This window comes from Stegostoma tigrinum, chromosome 3, assembly GCF_030684315.1.
Source record: "Stegostoma tigrinum isolate sSteTig4 chromosome 3, sSteTig4.hap1, whole genome shotgun sequence".
Lineage (NCBI taxonomy): Eukaryota > Metazoa > Chordata > Chondrichthyes > Orectolobiformes > Stegostomatidae > Stegostoma > Stegostoma tigrinum.
In genome coordinates this window covers 11,524,119-11,544,027 of record NC_081356.1, presented here as the reverse complement: position 1 = coordinate 11,544,027, position 19,909 = coordinate 11,524,119, and the positions used below count along the sequence as shown (strand labels likewise).

Genomic DNA, 19,909 nt, shown 5'->3' with positions numbered 1-19,909 from the left:
GAGAAGCTGTTGTTTATAAGTGAACTTGAGAAAGAAAATTAGCCAAGATTGTTTTGAATTTGAATCGGGCTATTGGGATCATATGATGTACTGTTTAAGAAACTGAAACAACAAGCCTCAAACTATGTTCACCATTTAGTAAGATTGTGGCTGATCCTCAAACTCAACTCCATTTTTTCCTGCACAGTCCCATATTCTTTGCTATCCATTGACCTTAAAACTCTACTCATTTCAGGCTTGAAAATATGTCCATTGACTGTCCACCAATAGCTCTCTGGGCTTGAGAAATCCAGAAGTTCAAAACCTCTGATTTTTCCATTTTTTTCCCCCTTTTTCAGTCTGAAATGGCTGTCCTTTTTTCCTGTGCTTCTTTGTATCCCTGCTGAAGAACAATTTCTCTCAAGGCTTTGCAGAATTTTCTTGTATATTTCAATGCGTTCAGTTTTCTTTCATCTAAACTCTAGAGCAAAAAAAAACCCAATTTACTGCATCTGCCCTCATGGAACAACTCTCTCACCCAATCAGTATAACGAACCTTTGTGTACCCCTCCAAGGCAAGTATATCCTTCCTTGAGTAGAGACCAATACAATCAATGATACTGAAGTGTAATCTCTTTAACCTCTGTAGACTTTCCAGCAAGACTTACACACACGCGCACACACACACACACATATCAGCAATAAAGATCAGTCGAGCATTTTCCTTGATTGCTTGCTGTATCCCACCTGTATGTTAATATTGTGTTTCTTGTACAATGAGCCCTCAACGCTAACATTGTACTTTTTCATTACTTTAAAAATATGCATTGTCTTATCATTTTTATCACTACCAAAGGTCTACAACTTATACTCATCTAACATCTACTTGCTCATTTGTTTAACTTGTCTTTATCCTTCTGCAAATCTTTTGTCTATTTGTAGCTTACTTTCCACCTAGCTTTGTGTCATTACCAAACCTAGATACATTGCAGTCATTCCCTTTATCTGCATGAGGAATATAAATTGTAAGCACCTGTTGTTACCAATAGGTAGCAGTTGGCACTGACCCTTGCCAATTTCATTAGATCAAGCTGCCAAACTGAAAATTATGGAACAAAAACAGAAATCGCCAGAGAAACTCAGGTCTGGCATCATCTGTGGAGTGAAAGCAGAGTTCAAGTTTCAAATCCAGTGACCCTTCTTCAGAACCTCAAAGTTATGTTTTGCATGCTCTGATGTTTAGTCTTTAACTGATCCCTTAGTCATGCTAATGTTTTACCCCAACCCCATAAGTTCTTGTCTTGTAAATTGTGTTTCTCACTGTGCCACTTGAGAGGTAATACAAATTCCTGGCACCTTGTCACAGCATTCTGCAATATTTCTGATAGATAATGCACCAGGTTGCCTTATTAGTAGAGATTCAAGGATGGTGGATCTGCCCACAGGGTACCTGATGATCCTAAAAAGTTTAATTTTTTTTGGATTAGGACCAAGAAGCTTAGCAATGTGGTTTTCATTGATTAGGTTCAGGCAATACTTTCATGTTCCCTTTGGGATCCTCAAATCTTGTCATTTGCTGATCTTCACCTGAAGAGATTAACATTCGGATAAATTAATAATCTGTACCAGAAGAGAAAACACCTACATTGTGAAACAGAGATTGAGTGTGGATTTATCAGTGATCTAGGTTGGATACTTTTTGGGCAGAGTAGCTTGTTGCATGTGTTCAAAACTTTGATCAAGAAAAATACTCATGTTAATTACTTTTGAATTGGAAAGGAGGAAGAACTGTTCAAGGAGAGCATGTTCCAAATAATGTTTATCTAATGTAATTTCCTAAATTATGCAAAATAAATTACCATATCACCTATTTGGTAGGATATGGCCTTGTTTTTGTGAAGTATTTCTGATTCCATGGGAACCTGGAATTTAGGCTACCTTCTCCATGCTTATCCATTCAGTGATGAAAATTGATGAGTGCTCCAAAATGCAGGTGCAACAGAACTTCTGACTACAGTTAACAGTAGAAGGGCAATGAAGACTTAGCACAGACACAAGTAACTGTGGTTTTCTACATTAGTTTTCACATTAGAAGACACCAGCAGCATTTCAGAACTTAGAGATTTGGGACCAGAGGTAAATGTCGTGGCCATCACTAAGGAGAAAGTGCTGGGGAAGCTGAAAGGTTTTGAAGGTGGATAAATCACCTGGAGTACACCCAGAGTTCTGAAGGAGATAGCTGAAGACGTATTAGTGGCAATGGTGGTGAACTTTCAGGAATCACTGGAGTCAGGGAGGGTGAAGGAGAAAAATGGCTAATGTACTGGCCCTGTTTAAGAAGGGAGAGAGGCAGAAGACAGGAAACTACAGACCATTTAGCCGGACTTTGGCTGTTGTTAAGGTTCTGGAGTCCGTCATCATGGATGCGATTGTGGAGTATTTGGAAGTCCACAGCAAAGTAGGGCAGAGACAGCATGGCTTTGTCAAGGGAAGGCAATGCCTGACAAATCTGTTAGAAATCTTTTGAGGAAGAAACAAGCAAGCTAGACAAAGTAGAGCCAGTGGACATAAACTATTTGGATTTGCAGAAGGCCTTTGACAAGGTACAACACAGGAGGCTGATGGAGTGAAGGGGGAAGGTAATTGCATAGATAGAGGATTGGCTGACTGGCAGAAGGCAGAGAGTAAGGATAAAATGATCTTTTTCACAATTTCAGCTAGTAACTAGTGGATTTCTGCAGGGGCCAGTGTTTGAATTACAGCTATTCATGTTATACATTTAATGATCTGGACAAAGGAACTGAGAGCACTGTTGCTAAGTTTGCAAATGACAGTAAAGGAGGAGGAGAGAGACCGGTGTTAAGAAGGCCGGAAGCTGCAGAAGGACTTGGACAGGCCGGGAGGGTGGGCAGAGGACTAGCGGATGGAATCCAGTGTGGGAAAGCTTGAGGTTATGCACTGTGGTAGGAAGAATAGAGGCGTACAGACTATTTTCTAAACTGAGCGAGGCTTCAGAAATCTGAAGCACAAATGGACTTGGGAGTCCTAGTTCAGCATTCTGTTAAGGTTAGCATGCAGGTTCGGTTGGCTGTTAGGAAGTCTAATGCAATGTTAGCCCTCTTGAAATGATTGCTAGAGTACAAGACCCGAGATGTACTGCTGAGGCTGGAAAAAGGCTCTGGACAGACTGTATTTGGAATATTGTGAGCAGTTATGGAAGCATAACTCAGGAAACATGCTCTGGCATTGGAGGGGGGTCCAGAGGAAGTTCGCAAAAATGATCCCAGGGATGAAGGGTCTGTCATATGAGGGGTGGTCGAGGACTTTGGGTCTTTACTGAATGGCATCTAGGGGGATGAAACGTGATGGCAAAATACTGAGAGGATAAAGTCAGCGTGGAGAAGTTGTTTCCACTCGAAGGAGAGACCGGAACCCAAAGCCTTGCAGTGCAGGGATGATCTCTTAGAACTGAGATGAGGAGAAATTTCTTCAGCTAGAAGGTGGTTAATCTGTGGAACTTGTTGCCACAGATTGCTATGGAGGCCAAGTCATTGAGTATATTTGAGAGAGAAAGAGAGAGGTCCTTGTTTGGTGTTAGGTGAAGTTAAAAGAATGAGGTTGAGAAAGGTATCAGCCATGTTCAATTGATAGAGTAGACTCGATGATCCAGATGGCCTAATTCTGGTCCTATATCTATGGCCTTGCTAATGGATAATTTCATTTAACAAGCTCAGGATATTGCCATCTTATTGTACTGAAGGCAATTACCCATTTTAAAATAAGCAACTTAATCCCCCTGTCAAGATTGGACAAATGCAATATAAATTTGTTGACTAGTCAGTCACCTTTAATGTGTTCTATCTGTCACATTTCTTAGTAATGTACCATAGTTTTTACCTTTAATCCCCTTGGATATGCAATGTGAAAATCTAAATGATATGTTGTAGACTGCAAAAATATTTGACTTCCAAGCTATTTGGGGCAAATAATTATCGAACAATTTAAAATATCAAAATTGCTTTCAACTCTCCAATAAGGACATGCTTACCCAATCATTTCATTGATAGTTTCTGCGTAGAGTATAATTGAAGAATCTATACTGGCTCAGCATCTGTCTCTTGCAGCACCTGAATGCCAAAATAATTTGTTTACACTCTTGCCTGAGTCTTCACCCTGAAAAACATCTTGAGGTTCCATGATGTATTACTTCAGTAAATACGTAACTTCATTTTTTTTGAATTATATATTATAATCATAGGATGAAATGTGCATCAGCTATGATTAAATGGCGGAGGGACTTGATGGGCCGAATGGCCTTACTCCGCCCCTATATCTTATGGCCTTATATATCTGATAGTCAAACACCATATACTTCAAGGTTATTGAGGAAAGGTTTGTGGCTTTGAAATAAATATGTGCGTATATGAATATTGTTCATATTGTTAAAGGATAGAATCTTGTAACGTTGTCATGGAGTCTTTACATTGACAATTTTGAAAAGAGAGTTTTTGAGCACTGAAGCAAACAGTGCTTATAATTTCACAAAAACAATGGTACTTTCTATTTTATCAGCACACCTTTATTTGCAGTTCATCCGATGTCACGTAAAATCTACCCTGTTGCAAAAAGTTGTAATTGTTTTACTTGCAGCTGTCATCTTTGAAACAAGGTTGGTGTATGAATAAGAATAGTGCATCAAATTGGATTACTGTGACTAGAAAATTTAATACCAACTTGTACTGTTAAGTTATTTTCTAGAAAATGGTCTGATCCTGAATATCGAGTGAAACATTAATGTATGTTTTACAATGGCACTGCTGCTTTTGAATTGCCTCTTTCTTGTTTTATATTTTTCCATGACACAGGCAAAGAATTTTGCATGATGTTGGACGATCATTTTAAATAATCCTGACGTTCTGCACAGAAGTGGTACTGTCACATTTTTGTGTTTTGTTTGGAGGTTGCCCTGTGTTTCTGATAAATGAGATAATTGCTATATTTATTATCTATAAGTTGCTGAGTTGTAAAATGAAATAAGTTGTCGAAAAAAACCACTTTTTGCATGCTAACAACGTGTGGAGCTGGATGAACACAGCAGGCCCAACAGCATCTTAGGAGCACAAAAGCTGACGTTTCGGGCCTAGATGTCAGCTTTTGTACTTCTAAGATGCTGCTTGGCCTACTGTGTTCATCCAGCTCCACACTTTGTTATCTACAATTCTCCAGCATCTGCAGTTCCCATTATCTCCGATCACATTTTCTGCATGTTGCTGCTTTTTATTGTACTAATAGCTAAAATCAGTATTTGGAATATTGTCTCATAACTCAGTAATACCATATAGTAACAGGATTAAGTAGAATTAAATTCCCTTAAATGTTTTCAAATTTCATATTATTAAAAAGAATACAATGTAAATTACAAATATTTAATCACCTTAATTTTCATACATTTTCATGTGATAAGAATGATCAGGATTTTTAAGTCTGGTTGAGGCCGAAAATATAAGAACTATAAATTTGTTAAATATTCCATAACCAGTTTATCTGTACATTCTTTTGATATTCATAAAAGGGTAACAGAATAAATTTAATAGGCTTCATAAATTATTCTAATGTTTAAAATATGGTTGTACTTGTGTAATTTGAACAATGATTGCACAAGAAAGAAATTCATTTTTAGGAGTAAAAGTACTTAGATAAAGGGCATGGTTTGGCCACATGTCTTTTTAACTTTATTTATTTAATTTTCAGTTGTTTTATATTGCAGACTGTTGATGAAGATAGAAGGGAGGAGCATAGGAACTTGAATTTAAAGCTAGGAGGAAACAGGGGGGAATTCAAGGCACTTTATCTGAATGTTTAGAAGTTAGTAACTGTGCCCTTCGCATTTTAATCTGGATGTGTTTTTGTTCATTTTGTTTATCAGCTGATTTGGATTAGACCTTATAGAGGTGATGCCTAAATTTGCAGGCAGTACTGAAAGTAAGAGGCACAATGTTTTGAGAATGAATAAAATCTGCAAGGGAATATTGATAACACTGGAATGGGCAAATTTATAAAAGATAAAGTTCCATATTCAAAAATGTGACGTGGACTACCATCATGGGAAAAATATATATAAATACTTTATGGGAGTAATGCTAATCTAGAAGAGCAGAACGTGATTTTGGTGGATCAAATTCACAAATCTTAAAAAGCAGTACCTCTGGTGGGTTTTATGGTGAGATGTATAGAATATATTAGTTGAAGTACGAGTCTGCATGAAACTTGCATGAGAGCATAATCTTTGGGACTCTTTTTTATTGAAAGCTTGTTAAAACAATTGAAAAGTGCAGTGTAGATTCACAATAATGTTACCATAAGAGATCAAGGGGTAATTTTAATGGTGATATTTAAAATAATAAAGGGATGGTTGCTTTGTAAATCTAGAATAAGGAGACATGGCCTCAATCTTTGATGTCAGAGAATTAGGACTGGGAGGTTTTTCTTTACATAATGTCATGAAATTGTAGATTACTTTAACAATTGTAGTAGAGACCATGTCAACAGTAGGTTGAAGATGAAGGTAACAATGCAACAAAATAGGGTAGCCATATAAAATTAAACTTTTGTTTATTGGTTGGGTTAAGTGACCTGTTTCAGTGTCATAATTTCTCTGGAAAGTATTGAACGTGTTTCAACAAGTTTCTGAAAAAATGCATGTGAAGGCTGCATTGCGTGTTTCACAACTTCTTTTCTGGTAATTCTATCTCTGATCTGTGTTGTGTACCATACTTTATTTTTCCAGCTATTCCAGTTTCTGAAATTTATGAGCAATTTTACAAAGTGAAACATTAATTCTGTCTGAAATTTCACTGCAGTTTTATTTTGTTTGCTTGTCCTTTGTCCTCCTTAAGGCCAATAAGGAATGGCCAATAAATGATGTTCTAACTAGTGAGAGCTACAATCTCTAAATTAGAAAAGAATTTGATGTAATTATGCTATTTGTGAGACTGACTATAATCTGCTTGAACCTGATAGTAAACTTTACTCATATTGATTAAAAAGTAAAGCTGCCATAGTGCCAAAGTAGCATTGGACTTTGTGATTAGAGAGATGATTTGTGGCAAATTTAATCTGAGGGTCACCATACTGCGGGTGAAGGGTGAGATTAAGGAGAGTCTGAGTGGGAATAGAACTTGGCTAAAATAAGTGTGGAGCTGGAGGAACACAGCAGGCCAGGCAGCATCAGAGGAGCAGGAAAGCTGACATTTTGGGCTGGCAGCTTTCCTGCACTTCTGATGCTGCCTGGCCTGCTGTGTTCCTCCAGCTCCACACTGTGTTATCTCAGACTCCAGCATCGGCAGTTCTTACTATCTCTGAATACGACTGGCATCACTGCATTGCAAACCAGCTTTCCGGCCAACCGGGGCTAACTGACTTGCATTGAAAATATTACGTGGCTGATTTATTTCTTCTTTTTGCAACCATAAATCAGTTTAGTGAGCGTGTGTAAACTTTTTTTTAGCTTAGTAGATGAGTACCTTCGAGGATGCTGGAGTTGAGGAACCCTGTTAAGTGTATGTGAGACTGGTTTGTGTCTGTGAGAACAGTTCAAATTTTGTAATTCCTGCTTCACTGACACTCAAGCTAAATTATGCAAGTTTTGGCTTGGTTTGGAACCATTTCCTGCTATATTCTCTAAAACTGTCAAGTGGTACTCTTATCATAGGTCACCCAGACAATGTTAATTGATCTTGCATCAATGTCCTCTCATTCTAGATCTTTAAATCAACCGTACCTTTATCCATAATTGTATCAGAAATAATGGGAACTACAGATACTGGAGAATCCAAGTTAACAAAGTGTGAAGCTGGATGAACACAGCATGCCAAGCAGCATCGCAGGAGCACAAAAGCTGACGTTTTGGGCCTAGACCCTTCATCAGAGAGGTGGTTGGGGAGCGGGCTCTGGATTAAATAGGGAGAGAGGGGGAGGCGGACCAAAGATGGAGAGTAAAGAAGGTAGGTGCGGAGGTAGGGAGGGGATAGGTCAGTCCAGGGAAGACAGACAGGTTAAGGAGGCGGGATGAGTTAGGTAGGAAATGGAGGTGCAGCTTGAGGTGGGAGGAAGGGATAGGTGAGAGGAAGAACAGGTTAGGGAGGCGGGGACAGGCTGGGCTGGTTTTGGGATGCAGTGGGGGAAGGCAACATTTCCACCATCTACAGTTCGACCCCACCACCCAAGACAATTTTCCATCCCCACCCTGTCTGCCTTCCAGAGAGACCACTGTCTCCGTGACTCCCTTGTCCGCTCCACACTCCCCTCCAACCCCACCACTCCCGGCACCTTCCCCTGCAACTGCAGGAAGTGCTGCACTTGCCCCCACACCTTCTCCCTCACTGCCATCCCAGGTCCCAAGATGACTTTCCATATTAAGCAGACGTTCACCTGCACATCTGCCAATGTGGTATACTGCATCCACTGTACCCGATGTGGCATCCTCTACATTGGGGAAACTAAGCAGAGACTTGGGGACCGCTTTGCAGAACACCTCCGCTCGGTTCGCAATAAACAACTGCGCCTCCCAGTCGCGAACCATTTTAACTCCTCCTCCCATTCCTCAGACGACATGTCCATCATGGGCCTCCTGCAGTGCCACAATGATGCCACCCGAAAGTTTCAGGAACAGCAACTCATCTTCCGCTTGGGATCCCTGCAGCCCAATGGTATCAATGTGGACTTCACAAGCTTCAAAATCTCCCCTTCCCCCAATGCATCCCAAAACCAGCCCAGCTCGTCCCCGCCTCCCTAACCTGTTCTTCCTCTCCCCTATCCTCTCCTCCCACCTCAAGCCGCACCTCCATTTCCCACCTCATCCCGCCTCCTTGACCTGTCTGTCCTCCCCGGACTGACCTACCCCCTCCCTACCTATACTCTCCTCTCCACCTATCTTCTCCTCTATCCATCTTTGGTCTGCCTCCCCCTCTCTCCCTAGTTATTTCAGAACCCTCTCCCCATCCCCCATCCTCTCTGAAGGGTCTAGGCCTGAAACGTCAGCTTTTGTGCTCCTGAGATGCTGCTTGGCTTGCTGTGTTCATCCAGCTTCACACTTTGTTGTCTCGTATCTTTATTCATCCCTGGTTTCTCTATCAAATCACCCTCTTTCACTTTGCACTGTCATGCCCTTTGTCATTTAATCATTCCTGCCTTTCTCCCTATCACAGATCTTCCCTGTTCTCTCTCTGTCTGTTTCCTTGCTGTGCTAGTTTTAAACCTGTCATTGTCTCTTAAGGCAGGCCACCTGAAAGATGATCAACTTGAACCAAGCTCTATTCTTCTCTGCACGGATGCTACCTGACCTGCTGAACATTTTCATAATTCTGTCCTTATTTGACTTTTAGCATCCACTCACAAAACCACTTCTTAGGAGTTTAGCTTGAAAGTCAAGTTGTATGTCATCACTAATTCCTGAATTGGGCAATTTTATCATGTAATCAAGTGCATTTTAAGGCTCATTCACAAAATATTCCAGTTTGTGATGTTCTTGGATCACTATGTACTCTTCTGGGGATTGTTCTGTTGCAAGTAACTAACTAGAGCATCGTTACAGTACTGATGTGCAGTTTAAAATGTTTATTTGGGCAAGTTATAAATGGTTGTTCCTCGTTGTAGTTTGCAACCCTACAAATAATGTCTACTTCACATTCAAATTAATTTTCAGATCTCCAGTCCATGTTCAGGATTTTATTTTCAATGCAACTGGCATCCCAGTTTATGTTATTGCTGTACAAGTTATATCTCTGAATGAAACCTGGCTTGATAGATCTATTTTTAAAAAATTTTGGTTAATGTTGCAGACATTCACTGAAACATACTCATAAGAGGCTGTACAGATCCTTTAACAACAAGGGTCTGTCACATGAAAGACTAAACCAAAAAAAGGCTATCCAGATAGGTGACAGTTTTACTAAATAAAAAAATCTTAAAACTCCAGTAAAACAATGTCTTTGGGTATTCTTTTTTGTAATTAAAATTGATTGTTGATTACTTTGAGTCAAAAACAAGCTCATGGCTTCAAAGTTTACTCCACCTATCAAAAGCTATCACTGTATTAACAATTTTCAGTTAACACTCATGGTGATTTCCTGCTGTCTGGCACATACTGGATTAGTTCACTGTTCTGAAGGTACAGTCTGACCTAGGTTCTGAGGGAAGTATGGCTGGGGGTTATGAGGTATGTAGGAGGTCAGTTGAATAGTTATTAGTCTAACTTTTCCTGACTAATTGCTTGCTTCATTTAATCAGAACTTTGACTCCTCTGAACATTCCAAGCATAGGGGAATGGCCGAGCAAAAGTTTCTATTTCCTGGGCAATTCCTTTGGAGTCTGTTATGTTGAGAATCCCACAGGGTACCCATGCGTAACTCCATCTAGTCTAGAATAATGCTGTCTGTCTGGTCATTGGAAAATCCAGGCGATAAAAATATCTTGTAAATGGAGTAATAAATCTGGTGGACAATCTCAATTGTTCTTCTAGGTGCAAGAATTTTCTGTTGGCATCAAGTTTATTAAAAATTCTACTTGTAGACAATTAGGATAAACTTGTTGACAGTGCCAATCGGGTGGATTTCTCTCAAATCTACTTTGTTAATTTATATGATGTCAGTAATGTGTTTTAATAGATCCAGTGGCAATGGGTGCAGTAACCAACTACTCTGAAATGATACCCAATTAGGCTTGAATTGAGTTGGATGTCTATTGACATAAATAAGTTCTATCACATCTGGTCCAGATGGGTTGCCTGTTTCCTCGAGAAATGGCTGTGGTATTTCTTCTGAGAAGGCATGTCAAGATCCAAGAATACATGTTCTAATGGAAATATATCTTGGCAGACATTTTTTTTTCGAACAATGTTTGGAATAAAGTACCGACTTTTAGTTATAATATGGAGACAGGTATCCAAATCAGATCAGCCTCTATCCTGGATTTGCAACGCAATAAATTGAAATAGTCAATGACCTTCAAAATTGACCCCAGTGTTCTTTACCATTTTTGAATAGCCAGTATGAGACTTTTTGAATAATTGATCCTAGATACTGGGTTTATACCTCAAACAAAAGATATAATTTATTAACAATACACTAAATTTAGCTAAGCAAAGTTTAAACAACAAGGTTATCCAATTAATGTCTTAACATTTAAACCCAATCTTCTTTAATTCTTGCCCCCACTCAAAGACTGACAAAATTAAGCGATAAATCAAAATGACAAAAACAAATAAGATGTAACTAGCTAGTTGACTTCACTGCCCATGATCTGTAACATCACAGGTGTATGGGGCAGTGTCTTGCTTGGTTTCTGGTGAAACCAGTACCTGCAGATAGCTTCTAATACACTCTGAGGAGCATTGATTTTAATTCTTATAAATGCTTCTATTCCTTGAACTTTTAATAGCCAATTATGAGAGGTTAGGCAGGAAACTTTCAAATCAACCTTGTAGCATAGCAACCATGGCACACCGTATTGCAGAAGAGACCTTACTGCCATCTTGTAGAACCTCCATACGACATCCCAACGCCCATACTCAGAGGTCTGAGCAAAGAAGGCGAGTGTGCTAAATGCCTTCTTAAAAACCCTATCAACCTGTGATGCAGATTTCAAAGAATTATGTATCTGAACCCCTAGGTCTCTTTGTTCCACAACACTACTCGGGGTGTTACCATTAATTGTATAAGTCCTGCCATTGTTTCGTTTTTACCAAAATGCAATACCTCACATTGAGTCAAATTAAACTCCATCTGCCACCCTCAGCCCATAGACCCAATTGATCAAGATTTATTTCTAATCTCGTGTAACCATATTCACTATCCATTATACCACTAATCTTGGTGTCATCTGCAAACTTACTAACCATGCTTCTTATGTTCTCATCCAAATCATTTAGATAAATGTCAAACAAAGGTGGACCCAGTACCGATTGCTGTGGAAAACCACTGGACATAGGTCTCCAGTCTGACAAACAGCCTTCCACCAACTGCTTCTGTCTACTACCATCAAACCAATTTTGTATCCAGTTGGCAAGCTTTCCCTGAATCCCATGTGATTTTACATTACTGATGCATATATCATGCAGAACCTTGTCAAAGGCTTTACTAAAGTCCAAGTAAACAATGGCTACTGCTCTGCTCTCGTCAAATTCTTTTTGGTTACATCATTGAAAAATTCAGTCAAATTTGTGAGACAGTTTTCCTCACACAAAACCATGCTAACTATTCCTAATCTATCCTTGCCTCCCCAAATGCATGTATGTCCTATCTTTCAGAATCGCCTCCAACAACTTACCCACTGCTGATGCCAGACTCGGAGGCCTATAGTTTCCAGCTTCTCCGAGTAGCTTTAAACAATGACACCACATTAGCCACCTTCCTGTCCTCTGGCACTTCATCTGTAGTTATAGATGATACAAATATTTCTGCTAGGGACTTTGCAATTTCCTCCCTAACTCTCAACATCCTGGGATACACTTGATCAGGTCCTGGAGATTTGTCTACCTGTTATGTTTTCTAAGATGTAAAGCACTTTCTCTTTTAATGTGAACTGTTTTCAGAATATCAATTTTTACTTCCATGAGTCCTCTAAACTTTCTTCCTCAACAGTAGAAATTGACGCAAAATAATCATTTACCATTTCTCTCATCTACTTAACACAAAGATGACCTTGTTGATCTTTAAGGGGCCGTACTCTCTCTCTCTAGTTGCTGTCTTGCCTGTAATGTATTTGTAGGATCTTTTTGGATTATCTTTAACCTTTATGTGCCAAAATTATCTACTATCCCGTCTTTGCCTGCCTGATTTCCTTCTTAAGAATGCCCCTACACTCTTCTTATTGCTTCAAGACATTCACTTGATCCAAGTTGTTTTATATCTAATGATTCTGTTTTTGTCATTCTTGACTAGAGCGTCAATATCTGCATTCATCCACTGTTCCAAAATCTTAGCAGCCTTGCCTTTCATTCTCACAGGAACGTGATAGGGAGAGAGAGGAGTTGAACACGTGGCTACAGGGATGGTGCAGGAGGGAGGGTTTTGGATTCTTGGATAATTGGGGCTCTTTCTGGGGTAGGTGGGACCTCTACAAGCAGGATGGTCTTCACCTGAACCAGAGGGGTACAAATATCCTGGGGGGGGGGGGGAACTCACTAAGGCTATTTGGGTGGGTCTGAACTAATTCAGCAGGGAGATGGGAACCAAAATTGTGGTTCGAGTATAGAAAAGGTTGAGAGTAGGGAGGTCCGAAATAAAGTTTCAGGGACGCAAGATGGCACCGGCAAGCAAGAAGTTGGTTTGAAGTGTGTCTACTTCAACGCCAGGAGGATCCGGAATAAGGTGGGTGAACTTGCAGCATGGGTTGGTACCTGGGACTTCGATGTTGTGGCCATTTCGGAGACATGGATAGAGCAGGGACAGGAATGGTTGTTGCAGGTTCCGGGATTTAGATGTTTCAGTAAGAATAGAGAAGATGGTAAAAGAGTGGGAGGTGTGGCATTGTTGGTCAAGGACAGTATTACAGTTGCAGAAAGGATGTTTGGGGACTCGTCAACTGAGGTAGTATGGACTGAGGTTAGAAACAGGAAAGGAGAGGTCACCTTGTTGGGAGTTTTCTATAGGCCTCCAAATAGTTCCAGATATGTAGAGGAAAGGATAGCAAAGATGATTCTCGATAGGACTGAGAGAGACAGGGTAGTTGTCATGGGGGACTTCAACTTTCCAAATATTGACTGGGAGCACTATAGATGGGTCAGTTTTTGTCCAGTGTGTGCAGGAGGGCTTCCTGACACAGTATGTAGACAGGCCAAGAAGGGGCGAAGCCACATTAGATTTGGTACTGGGTCATGAGCCCGGCCAGGTGTTAGATTTGGAAGTAGGTGAGCACTTTGGTGATAACAATCACAATTCTGTTTACGTTTACTTTAGTGATGGAGAGGGATAGGTGTATACCACTGGGCAAGAGTTGTAGCTGGGGGAAAGGCAATTACGATGAGATTAGGCAAGATTAGGGAGCATAGGATGGGGAAGGAAACTGCAGGGGATGGGCACATTAGAAATGTGGAGCTTATTCAAGGAAAAGCTCCTGTGTGTTTTAGATAAATATGTACCTGTCAGGCAGTGAGGAAGCTGTAGAACGCGGGAGCCGTGGTTTACGAAGGAAGTGGAATCTCTGATCAAGACGAAGAAGAAGGCTTATGTTAGGATGAGATGTGAAGGCTCAGTTAGGGCGCTTGCGGGTTACCAGGAAAGACCTAAAGAGAGAGCTCAGAAGAGCCAGGAGGAGACATGAGAAGTTGTCGGCGGATAGGATCAGGGTAAACCTTAAGGCTTTCTACAGGTATTTAAGGAATAAAAGAATGACAAGAGTAAGATTAGGGCCAATCAAGAATAGTAGTGGGAAATTGTGTGTGGAGTCAGAGGAGATAGGGAAAGCGCTAAATGAATATTTTTCGACAGTATTCACTCTAGAAAACGACAATGTTGTCGAGGAGAATACTGAGATACAGGCTACTAGACTAGGTGGGATTGAGGTTCACAAGGACGAGGTATTAGAAATCCTACAGAGTGTGAAAATAGATAAGCCCCCTGAGCTGGATGGGATTTATCCTCGGATCCTCTGGGAAGCCAGGGAGGAGATTGCTGAGCCTTTGGCATTGTTCTTTAACTCGTCATTGTCTACAGGAATAGTGCCAGAAGACTGGAGGATAGCAAATGTGGTTCCCCTGTTCAAGAAGGGGAGTAGAGACACCCCTGGTAATTATAGACCAGTGAGCCTTACTTCAGTTGTTGGTAAAGTGTTGGAAAAGGTTATAAGGGATACGATCTATAATCATCCAGAAAAGAATAATTTGTTTAGGGATAGTCAGCACGGTTTTGTGAAGGGTAGGTCATGCCTCACAAACTTTATTGAGTTCTTTGAGAAGGTGAACAAACGGGTAGATGAGAGTAAACCAGTTGATGGATTTCAGCAAGGCGTTCAATAAGGTTCCCCACAGTAGGCTATTGTTCAAAATGTGGAGGAATGGAATTGTGGGAGATATAGCAGTTTGGATCAGAAATTGGCTTGCTGAAAGCAGACAGAGGGTGGTAGTTGATGGGAAATGTTCATCCTGGAGACCAGTTACTAGTGGTGTGCCGCAAGGGTCAGTGTTGGGTCTGCTGCTGTTTGTCATTTTTATAAATGACCTGGATGAGGGCGTAGAAGGATGGGTTAGTAAATTTGCAGACGACACTAAGGTGGGTGGAGTTGTGGATAGTGACGAAGGATGTTGTAGGCTACAGAGAGACATAGATAAGCTGCAGAGCTGGGCTGAGAGGTGGCAAATGGAGTTTAATGCAGACAAGTGTGGGGTGATGCACTTTGGTAGGCGTAACCGGAAGGTAAAGTACAGGGCTAATGGTAAGATTCTCAGAAGTGTAGATGAGCAGAGAGATCTCTGTATCCATGTACACAGATCCTTGAAAGTTGCCACCCAGGTTGACAGGGTTGTTAAGAAGGCATACAGTGTTTTAGCTTTGTCTCTTTACCTGCGAACAGTTCGCTCCAATCAATTTTTGAAAGTTCTTGTTTCCTACCCTTAAAATTTGTCTTATTCCGATTAAGGACTTTAACTTTTATGGAAGACTTATACTTTTCATTAACTACTTTAACACTAATAGTATTATGATGACTAGTCCCAAAGTGTTCCCCTACTAAAACTTCAGTCCCTTGTCCTGCTTTATGTCCTAAGTGATGGTCAAGTTTTGCTCCTTCCCTCGTAGGAACATTTAAATATTGCTCAAGAAAACTTTCTTGATCACATTTAACAAATTTTTCACCATCCAAACCTTTATCACTATGGCAGTCCCAGTCACTGTTTGGAATATTGAAATTCCGTACTAACATAACCTTAATATTCTTACATGTATGTAGAGACATCTCAAATATATGTTTCCCAGTTTCCCTCTGCCTACTGGGGTCCTAAAATGTGATTCCATCAAGGCAGCCATCTGTTAATTCTAAATTAAACCCATATATTTTCCCTGAATGATTCCTCAGAAAGATCTTCTCTAATTATGGTAGTAATGTTTTCCTTAATCAAAAATGCCAGTTCCCCTTCTGTCTTGCCTGTCTTTCAATCTTTCCTATAACGTCAAAAACTCAGAACAATGAACTGCCAGACCTGTCCTTCTCTCGGCCAAGTTTCTGTAATATCTACAACATCCCAGTCCTATGTTCCTATACATGCCTAGCAAATCTCCCCACCAGGATATTGGTGCCTTTCCAGTTAAGTGAAACCCATACTTTTTGAACAGTCTTTTCTGACCCAGAGGAGAACCCAGTGATTCGGCACATTGCACCACCTCTTTAGCCATTGACTTATCACCCCTATCTTTTTCTTCCTTCACTCATTAGAACTTGGCACTGGAACTATTACCAGAGATTACAATTTCGATGCTCTGTTTTTTAACTTTCTACCTAACCTCTTTCATATTCTGTCTGCAAAGCCTTAACGTTTTTTTCTAATCGTGTCACTCCTACCAATATATACAACTTCCAGCTTCTCTCTCTCTCTTTTGACAATATGCTTCAAACACTGTGAGATGTTCTTAAACCTGGCGTCAGAAAAGCAACATACTATCCTAGATTCAAGCTCGCTACTGCAGAATCTCCTGTCTGTGCCCCTGACGGGAGAGTCCCCTATAACAAATATGCTTATAAATCTTGACCAATCCTGTTTAACTGCCACTTCTACTTTCCCCTGAGAGACTCTCTCTTTCAACACTACCCAAAACAGAATATCTGTTCAAGAAATGTATAGCCACAGGAAGCTTCTGAACTACCTTCTTACCGTTCTTGACAGGCAACCATCTATCTGGCTGATCCTACTGTGTGATCACTTCTGTAAATCTATTAGGCATCGCACTCGGTCTCTCTTGTATGCCCTCAGTGACGTTAAGCCTAAAAAGAAGCAGCTCTCCATAGTACCTTGTATGTAAAAATAACTACCTTTCCTTACCCATGGATTGAATATTAAGCAAACAAAAGTACACACATAAATATTTAAAAGAAATCAAACACTTAGTGAAATAAACGAAAGAAGACTCCTAAAATTATCCAACATGCAGTTCTCTCCACAGCTGTCCATGTGTAGACCGCTCCACAGATAAACAATCTCAGTGTATTTTTTTAATATGTCTACATAATTATCTTTCTCTCCCTCTAGCCTCTGGCTCTGTCTCCACCTATCGTTTGCACATTTACCCCAAAGTCTACCCATGTGTTCAGCATACATACCATCTTTTCTGTTCTGAGGATGGGTTACTGGACCTGAAACATTAACTTTGCTTTCTCTCCATAGCTGCTGTCAGACCTGCTGTATTTCTCCACAGTTCTTCTTTTTGTTACAAAAAACAGCTTCTTTGTTCTTTTATTTACAAGTCCGGAGTTCACCTTTCAGTTCACAGGTCACAGTTTCAAATCGAAAATTGATTTTTAAAAAATGAAATAATGAAAAATCAGCAACAATTCTTATTTCTTTGCCACTGAAACCAACAATTGTTTGGGTTTTAGCTTATTTGGAAAATGTTTCTACTTTGTTGCAAATGTGGCATTCTTGTGATAGAGCTGAACGTTGCTTTAGTTTGTGTTCTTTTTGTTCCACACCTTCGATAAGTCTATGTTAGCATCTACAGATTTGAACACCCCTTGTGAATGTTGGTCTTTGCGGTTGTTTGGAGTGTTTATACTTTATTAATTCGATGGGTTCTGATGGTCTTCAGGTGTAAAGTTGATGACTTCAGGAAATCGTTCCTCATATGTAAAAAACCTGAGAGAAGTGAATCAAAAACTCCAATGATAATTGTCTGAAATTATTCTGGTTGCGATTCACTATATTCACAAGATTTAGACAATTTAAAAAAAAATCTCTTGAAGTTGAGACAGGTTCTGCTGGAAACTATTCTTTTATTGATTCTTGCTGTTTCATAATACAATTGGTTCTTAAAATAAAATAGTTGTCAGTTGAATCTAGAGACATGACATCGTACCACTGAAATGATCCCATAAATAATAGTTTGACAAAAGAAAGCAAGGTATAAGAAACTCTGAAAATGTTCTGTTTATCTATAAAAGCTGATTTATTGATCAGTCATGTGCCAGGTGATAATCTATGAGCCCAGTTGCCACATTGAAGATGACATGAAATATACTGGAACTTCACTTTGTGTCAAAAGTGGGATTATTTTCAATGTAAGGGAACCAGAATTAGATTAATAGATCAGGTAAATGAAATTAAAATGATAGCAAGTGTGGTCTGTAGTTCTGAAGATATCACCAGAAGCAATTTAACAATATCAAAATAGTAGAGCTTAGAAGGTCGGCAGCGTTCATTTAAAAAATATTAATTCACAAGATGTGAGAGTCACTGGCTGGGTCAGCATTTATTGCCCATCTCAGTTGCTTTTGAGGTGGTGGTGATGAGCTGCCTACATAAACTGCTGCAGTACCTTTACTGTAGGTGGACCAGCAATGCCATTAGGGGGCGAGTTCCATCATGTTGGCTCAGTAACAGTGAAGGAAATGCAATATATTTTTAAGTCATGACAGCAAAGGAGCTGGAGGGGAACTTGCAGATGCGGTATCCCCATGCATCTGCTGCCCTTGTCCTTCTAGATGATAGTGGTTGTGCGTTTGGAACAGGTTGTCGAAGCAGTCTTGGTGAATTGTAAATGATACAAACTGTTGCTGCTGAGCATCAGTGGTGCAGAGAATGAATGCTTGTGGATATGGTGACAATCAAATAGGTTGCTTTGTCTGGTTGATGTCAAGCTTCTTGGATATTGTTGGAGCTGCACATTTCCAAGCAAGTGAGACATATTCTATCACACTCCTGATTTGCACCATTCAGATGACATATAGGCTTTGGAGAGTCAGGAGATGAGTTACTGGCTGCAGGAATTCTAGCCTCTGACTTGCTGTTAGAGGCACAATACTTATATGGCTAGTCCAACTCCTCTTCTGGTCAATGGTAACCCCAAAATTTTGCATGCCTTGTCGTTAGGCTGTATACAGCCTGGATTCAAATGAGAAACATCTGAGAAGTCCAGCATTTTAGGCCTGCACAGTCCTTGTACAAACTTCCACTTGCAGACTCTGGAAGAGGAGATGGGCCTCAAAGTGCAACCTCAGGATTGCAGAAGATGACCTGGGAATGGATGGATGTTCTGGAATAATAGGAACTAGATCTCCGACTATAACCAGAGGCTGTCAGGCAAGAAGTTCGGGTAGTTACATTAACAGTTGGTATTCGAGAGTAATCAAAAGGCTGTAGTGAAACTACGAGGAATAAGTCTGGGATATTTTGGGTGAGTGGTGTTAGTCAGTGAGAGATTGAGGTCAGAGGTAGGACCAAAATCACTAGTAAGATTGGAAATCATGAGACTGGCAGCGATGGTTAATATGATAACTTAAGTGTTATAACTTACTTTTTATAGTATTGGCTTTTGTAGAGAGTCAGTATTGTTGTCCGCTGTCTCAACTGCAAACCAAAATTGCAATACACTGCTGAAGACGCATTAGGTGTCTTATGTGCATCTGGAAGGGGCCCAACATCTGGTAAGACCTGGGTAAAGGACACCTTTTATGTGGCCTTTATTAAAATGGAATTTGGCTCAGCTGCAACAGGATTTCACACTTGCTCGTGTATGAACGAGTGTCACAACAAAAATTGGGCACATGGGGCTGAGCATTTATGATCAGATCTGAAATATAATGCATTATTAAATTATAATGTTTCACAATCTGACAGATTTGACAAGAACTTAGTAACCAACAAGTCAAAGTGTTACTAGTGGCAGCCATTAAATGTGGTATTGGAATAAAATGATGGCAAATATTAAATAGCTAACAACATTGTTCC

At 40.1% G+C, this 19,909-nt stretch overlaps 1 protein-coding gene across 6 annotated transcripts in view; it reads left to right on the top strand.

Annotated features, from left to right (window-relative positions):
- Nucleotides 1-19,909, top strand: part of LOC125450586 (E3 ubiquitin-protein ligase RNF38) — a 150,670-nt gene that overhangs the window by 50,406 nt on the left and 80,355 nt on the right. For 2 of the 6 annotated variants that reach the window (XM_048526630.2, XM_048526621.2), the window contains exon 2: nucleotides 4,845-4,908. The exons of the other annotated variants lie outside the window; for them this stretch is intronic. The gene's annotated coding sequence lies outside the window, so the exon portion shown is untranslated. The remainder of the gene's footprint in view (nucleotides 1-4,844; nucleotides 4,909-19,909) is intronic. 6 annotated transcript variants of the gene reach the window in all.